The sequence below is a fragment of the Cherax quadricarinatus genome, chromosome 73 (genome assembly GCF_038502225.1).
Source record: "Cherax quadricarinatus isolate ZL_2023a chromosome 73, ASM3850222v1, whole genome shotgun sequence".
NCBI classification, from domain to species: Eukaryota; Metazoa; Arthropoda; class Malacostraca; order Decapoda; family Parastacidae; genus Cherax; species Cherax quadricarinatus.
In genome coordinates, this window is record NC_091364.1 from 6413521 (window position 1) to 6419520 (window position 6000).

The window sequence follows — 6000 nt, forward strand, 5'->3', positions numbered from 1 at the left end:
CAGTGCGACTGGGAGGTATAAGGATACGCAATGCAGCGCAGGTAGCTTTACCTGCATTTTTATCTTCGTGTTTGGCTTCCAGTGGAGATTGTCCCCGAACGCTTGAGAGGTGTGGTAGGGGTTCAAGACCCCAGGTTCATTGAAGCAGCCATGCAGTGGGACACCCTTGCAGTCTCCTCCAGTAGACCAGCTCCTCCCAAAGAGCACAAACAGTTCCACTGGAACAAACCGATCATGGAAAAATCGCCAACACGATGCTCACTAAAGCTTCAGGAAAGGACAAAGCTCGTCTCCTGGCAGTGAAGGCACCACACTCAGGAGATTTCCTGTTAGCTGTTCTCAATTTCTCTCTGGGCGACTCGACCCACAGGCCATTCGGATTGGTGTTGCTCTTCGCCTAGCCGCCCCCATCCTCACCGAACATAGGTGTATTTGCGGCAGGACGACGGCTGATCAATTCGGACTTCATGGACTCGTGTATCACACATCAGAAGGGAAGTATGTTAGTCATGAGGAGGTCAATGACATCATAAAGAGAAGCCTCGCCACAGCCCGATGCCCAGCTCAACAGGAACCCCAAGTACAGAGGTCTGACGGAAGTCAAAAGCGTCCTAATGGAGCCACTACGCTACCCTGGAAGGATGGTAAACAGTTTGCCTGGGACTACACTTGTGCCTCCACATTGGCAGACACCTACTTGCCATACTCTGAAGCTGAAGGTGGAGCTGCCAGCTACAGGGAGAAACAGAAGACCCGCAAATATGAAGGCCTTCCCCCTTGCTATAGCTTCATCCCAATAGGGTCAGAGACTCTTGGAGCATGGGGCAAGTGTGCTCTAAAGTTCCTCAAAGAGGTGGGGGTCCTTGACTTATTTCCACTGGGCTACATATCAAAATTTCCCTTATCGTTCAAATTACCCCTAACTATTCCCTCTCATCCCCTGTAATTATAGGTTTTCATCAATGATTATTGATCTGTTATAGAGTCTTAGCCAAATGGACTTTCAAAGAAAATTCGTATTGGCTTTTCTAGACTTGATGAAATGTGATTTTCTCTCTCTTTTAAAAAAATAGTTGATAACTCTGACAGCCAAAAAGTTCAGCGATGGAACGATAAATAAAGAACGAACGGTAAATAAAACGAATGATAAAAAAACGGAAAATACATGACGAGAGGCCGAGAGACGGCTCGAGGGAGGAAGGGAGGAATAGGAAGGAAGAGGATGAATATAGAGGAAAGAGGGGAATTTCCCCTTTCAGGAGTAGTGAGACGGTGAGAAATAAGAGACGAGGAAGAAACAGAAGTGAGGGGAAATGAACCTTGTTGTGGTATTTTGACCTCTGAAGTAAAATAAATGTCTAAAAAATTGAGGTATATAGGCATCCAAAGATGAGGTATATAGGTCTCCAAAATGAGGTATATGGGTCTACAAAAATGAGGTATATAGGGCTACCAAAATGAGGTATATAGACTTACAAAAATGAGGTATATGGGCTTCCAAAAACGAGATATATAGGCCTCCATAAACGAGGTATATAGGCCTTCAAAAATGAGGTACATAGGCTTGTAAAAATGAGGTATAAAGGCCTCTAAAAATGAGGTACATAGGCCTATAAAACTGAGGTATATAACCATCCAAAACCGAGGCATATAGACCTCTCAAAACGAGGTATATAGACCTCCCATAACAGGTATATACACATCCAAAAGCAATATCCATTACGGAAAAGGTGTCAAGTACAGACACGATACAATACATATTGTGTACAATACAGACAAGATACAATACATAATGGGTACAGTACGGATAACGTACAATACGTACTGAGTACAATACATAGGAAAAGCCGTACAATAGATCTCAAGGGTGATAGAGTGGCAGACAGTGATCGTACAACAATACTGGTGAGACACAGACAGTACTAGGGGTCCACGATACCATACTGCTAAGTAATTGTTTTCTTATTAAAGGGGTGAGGGAATTACCGCATCAGACGGTAAGCAGGGTGTGATGATGATGATGATGATGATGATGATGATGATGATGATGATGATGATGATGATGATGATGATGATGATGATGATGATGATGATGATGATGATGATGATGATAATGATGATGATGATGATGATGATGATGATGATGATGATGATGATGATGATAATGATGATGATGGTGATAATGATGATGATGGTGATAATAGTAACTACAATAATAATAATAATAATGATAATAACTACAATAATGATAATAATAATAATTATTATAATGATAAAAATAATATAAATACTATTATTACTACTACTACTACTACTACTACTAATAATAATAATAATAATAATAATAATAATAATAATAATAATAATAACAAAAGTAATAAAAGGAATACCAATAACATTAGCAATAACAATAATACTACCTACCTGGAGTCTACCTGGAGTCTACCTGGAGTCTACCTGGAGTCTACCTGGAGTCTACCTGGAGTCTACCTGTAGTCTACCTGGAGTCTACCTGGAGTCTACCTGGAGTCTACCTGGAGTCTACCTGGAGTCTACCTGGAGTCTACCTGGAGTCTACCTGGAGTCTATCTGTAGTCTACCTGGAGTCTATCTGGAGTCTACCTGGAGTCTACCTGGAGTCTACCTGGAGTCTACCTGGAGTCTACCTGGAGTCTACCTGGAGTCTACCTGGAGTCTACCTGGAGTCTACCTGGAGTCTATCTGGAGTCTACCTGGAGTCTACCTGGAGTCTACCTGGAGTCTACCTGGAGTCTACCTGGAGTCTACCTGGAGTCTACCTGGAGTCTATCTGGAGTCTACCTGGAGTCTACCTGGAGTCTACCTGGAGTCTACCTGGAGTCTACCTGGAGGTAGACTCCAGGTAGGTAGTATTATTGTTATTGCTAATGTTATTGGTATTACTAATTGTAATATTAATACTTATATTGTTATTATAATATTATTACTAGTTGTAATAATAAAAACAACAATAACACTAGTAATATTAATAATAATAATAATAATAATAATAATAATAATAATAATAATAATAATAATAATTATTATTATTATTATTATTATTATTATTATTATTATTATTATTATTATACCTTCCGTACTCCTTCATTACTCCCTCACTTTCCCCAACATTAATATCTATCATATTCATTCCTGTATTTATTTTACAGAAACTCCTCCCTCTCCCTCCTCTCCTCCCTCTCTCCAACCATCCCTCCAACAATCTATCTCTTCCCTTCTCCAACCTTCCTCGTCTCCGCCACTCCCAGTCTCCCTCACTCCAATATTCTTTTCCTCCGTGTCTCCGATATTCCTTCCCTCCCTCCTTCCCTCCCTCCTTCCCTCCCTCCTTCCCTCCCTCCCTCCCTCCTTTCCTCTGTCCCTCCTTCCCTCCCTCCTTCACTCCTTCCCTCCCTCCTTCCCTCCTTCCCTCCCTCCTTCCCTCCCAGTCTACCGTCCTCCAGTTACGCAATTCCATCCCGTAAAGTGGCGTCACTCCCTCTCTTACGCCTGTCTCCTGCTGTGATGCGTCTGGGTAGTGTTATAGATATACGCTTCTAAGAAAGACAGCTTTCTTGATATACATCCTAGCAGAGAGAGAGAGAGAGAGAGAGAGAGAGAGAGAGAGAGAGAGAGAGATGTTACTCTTCGGGTCGTTCCTTGGCCCAGGACTACCAGGTTTCAGAGCCCTGGTTCCCAGTGTTAGATTTCCTGCCGTTCCTCGAGCCAGGACTACCAAGTTTCGGAACCTTGGTTCCTGATGTTACTTTTCGTGTCGTTCCTCGGCCTAGGACTACCAGGTTTCAGAGTCCTGGTTCCCAGTGTTAGGGTTCTTGTCGCTTCTCGGGGCAGGGCTACCAGGTTCAGGGCCCTGGTTCCCCGATGTCAGATTTTTTTTGTGTCAGCTTGCCAGAGAAAGTTGACCCTGCCTGGGATTTATTCCAATTCACCATCCAAGTTTACCGTGAAGGTTGTTGCTTTTGTGAGGAGAGGAAAATGAGACTTTTTTTTTGGTCATCGACGATAAATCTCAAATCACTCTCTTTCCCTCTTCTTCCTTTTTCCTTCACCTCTCCCTCTCCCTTTCTTTTCTTCCCCCTCTCCTCCATCTTCTCTCTTTCTCTTTTTTCTTTACACAGGATTCTACAAGGTTAGGTTTAGGATTCCTATATATTTATTTACGAACTAAGAGCTGTTGCTTACATCAGCTTCTCTCTCTCTCTCTCTCTCTTATCCTTCTTTTCTTCTCTTGTCTAATCTTTCATCCCATCTCTTTCCGCTCTTTGTATGTATTCCTCTTCCTCTCCTCGTTCCTTCTCTACCTCTCTTCTATCCCTCCTCTCTCCTCCTATACTTCACTCAAACCCTCCTTGTCTCTCATCATAGTGTCACATAGAGAGTGCCGGTGAAGAAACGGTTACCGTGGGAAATAGACCTGACCAGCACTAGTGAATTATTGCCGGGTGTCGACACAAGTGGAAATAAACGAATACCGATCTATCTATCTATAAGTAATATAGTGAGTGACAAGGATATATATGTGCAGTGGCATAGTGAACTAAATTGTAGATAAGAGTAATCTAAATTATCCCCAAGTATAGCGTACAATATATAGTGTAGAAAGGGGAATATCTTACAAGCGACTGGCACTAGCGAACTATTGCCAGAGGTCCAGTGAAGTGTTAATAACGGATAAGTAACTACTATAGTCATAAGATATGAAACGAGTGATGGTAGAATTGAGGTGCAGGAAATCACAGCATACATAAATTGAGCATACAACCGTTACCTCTACAATATACAGTGTAGAAAGGGGAATATCTTACAAGCGACTGGCACTAGCGAACTATTGCCAGAGGTCCAGTGAAGTGTTAATAACGGATAAGTAACTACTATAGTCATAAGATATGAAACGAGTGATGGTAGCATTGAGGTGCAGGGAATCACAGCATACATAAATTGAGCATACGACCGTTACCTCTACTAAACAGGGAATAATCTTTTCCTTAGAAGTGTAGGGGGAAGTTAGCGTAGGCCTAAGTGAAGTGTGGAGTGTGGGCAAGTCTGGCTCAAACCCACCCTGCACCCACCCTACACCACCACCCACCCTGCACCCACCACCCACCCTACACCACCACCCACCCAACACCCACCACCCACCCTGCACCACCACCCACCCTGCACCACCACCCACCCAGCACCACCACCCACCCTACACCCACCCTACACCCACCCTACACCACCACCCACATACTGCAAACTTGGTTCGTATAAATACATCTTGCATATTACTGGCACCAGCAAGAGAAAGGTAAAGTGGAAATCAGTTTTCTTCCGTGGCATACAGTGTAGTAGGATACAGACAGGATGTCAGCACAGCATATCTGTGGGACATGTAAAAAAATCCTTGGAAGGAATTCCAGAATCACATGCAACCTATGCTCTTCCAAACACCATATCTCTTGTACTAGACTAAATACAGCCTCAAAAAATGACCTCGAACTAGCAAGGTGCTTCTGGTTGTGCAATAAAGATGTAGAACTTTGGGCAGGTATCAGAAAGGTACTAAGGAGAGTAATAAATGATAAAAATAATCAAGAAAACAAGGATGACCTCTTGGATAGTCTACCAAAAATATATAAAACATGGGAGAAAGAGATAGTGTATCAAAAAATGCAGAATGTCCATACCACAACAGATGACTCGAAACTACCTAGTCACCCACATGGTGCTAAGCCAGACCCATCCCCCAGTCTTAGCACTAATACCCACAGTGATGGTGCTGGCCCAAGCTCCCCCAGGCATAGCACCAATACCCTCAGTGCTGGTGCTGGCCCAGACCCAGCCCCACCCCCCAGCCCCAGTGCTGACCCAGACCCAGCCCCCAGCCCTACTGCCAGCCCAGACTCTCCTAGGGACACTACCCAAACCACCACAAAAACAGTAAATATACAACCATCATTGCACAAGACCGTGGCCCAC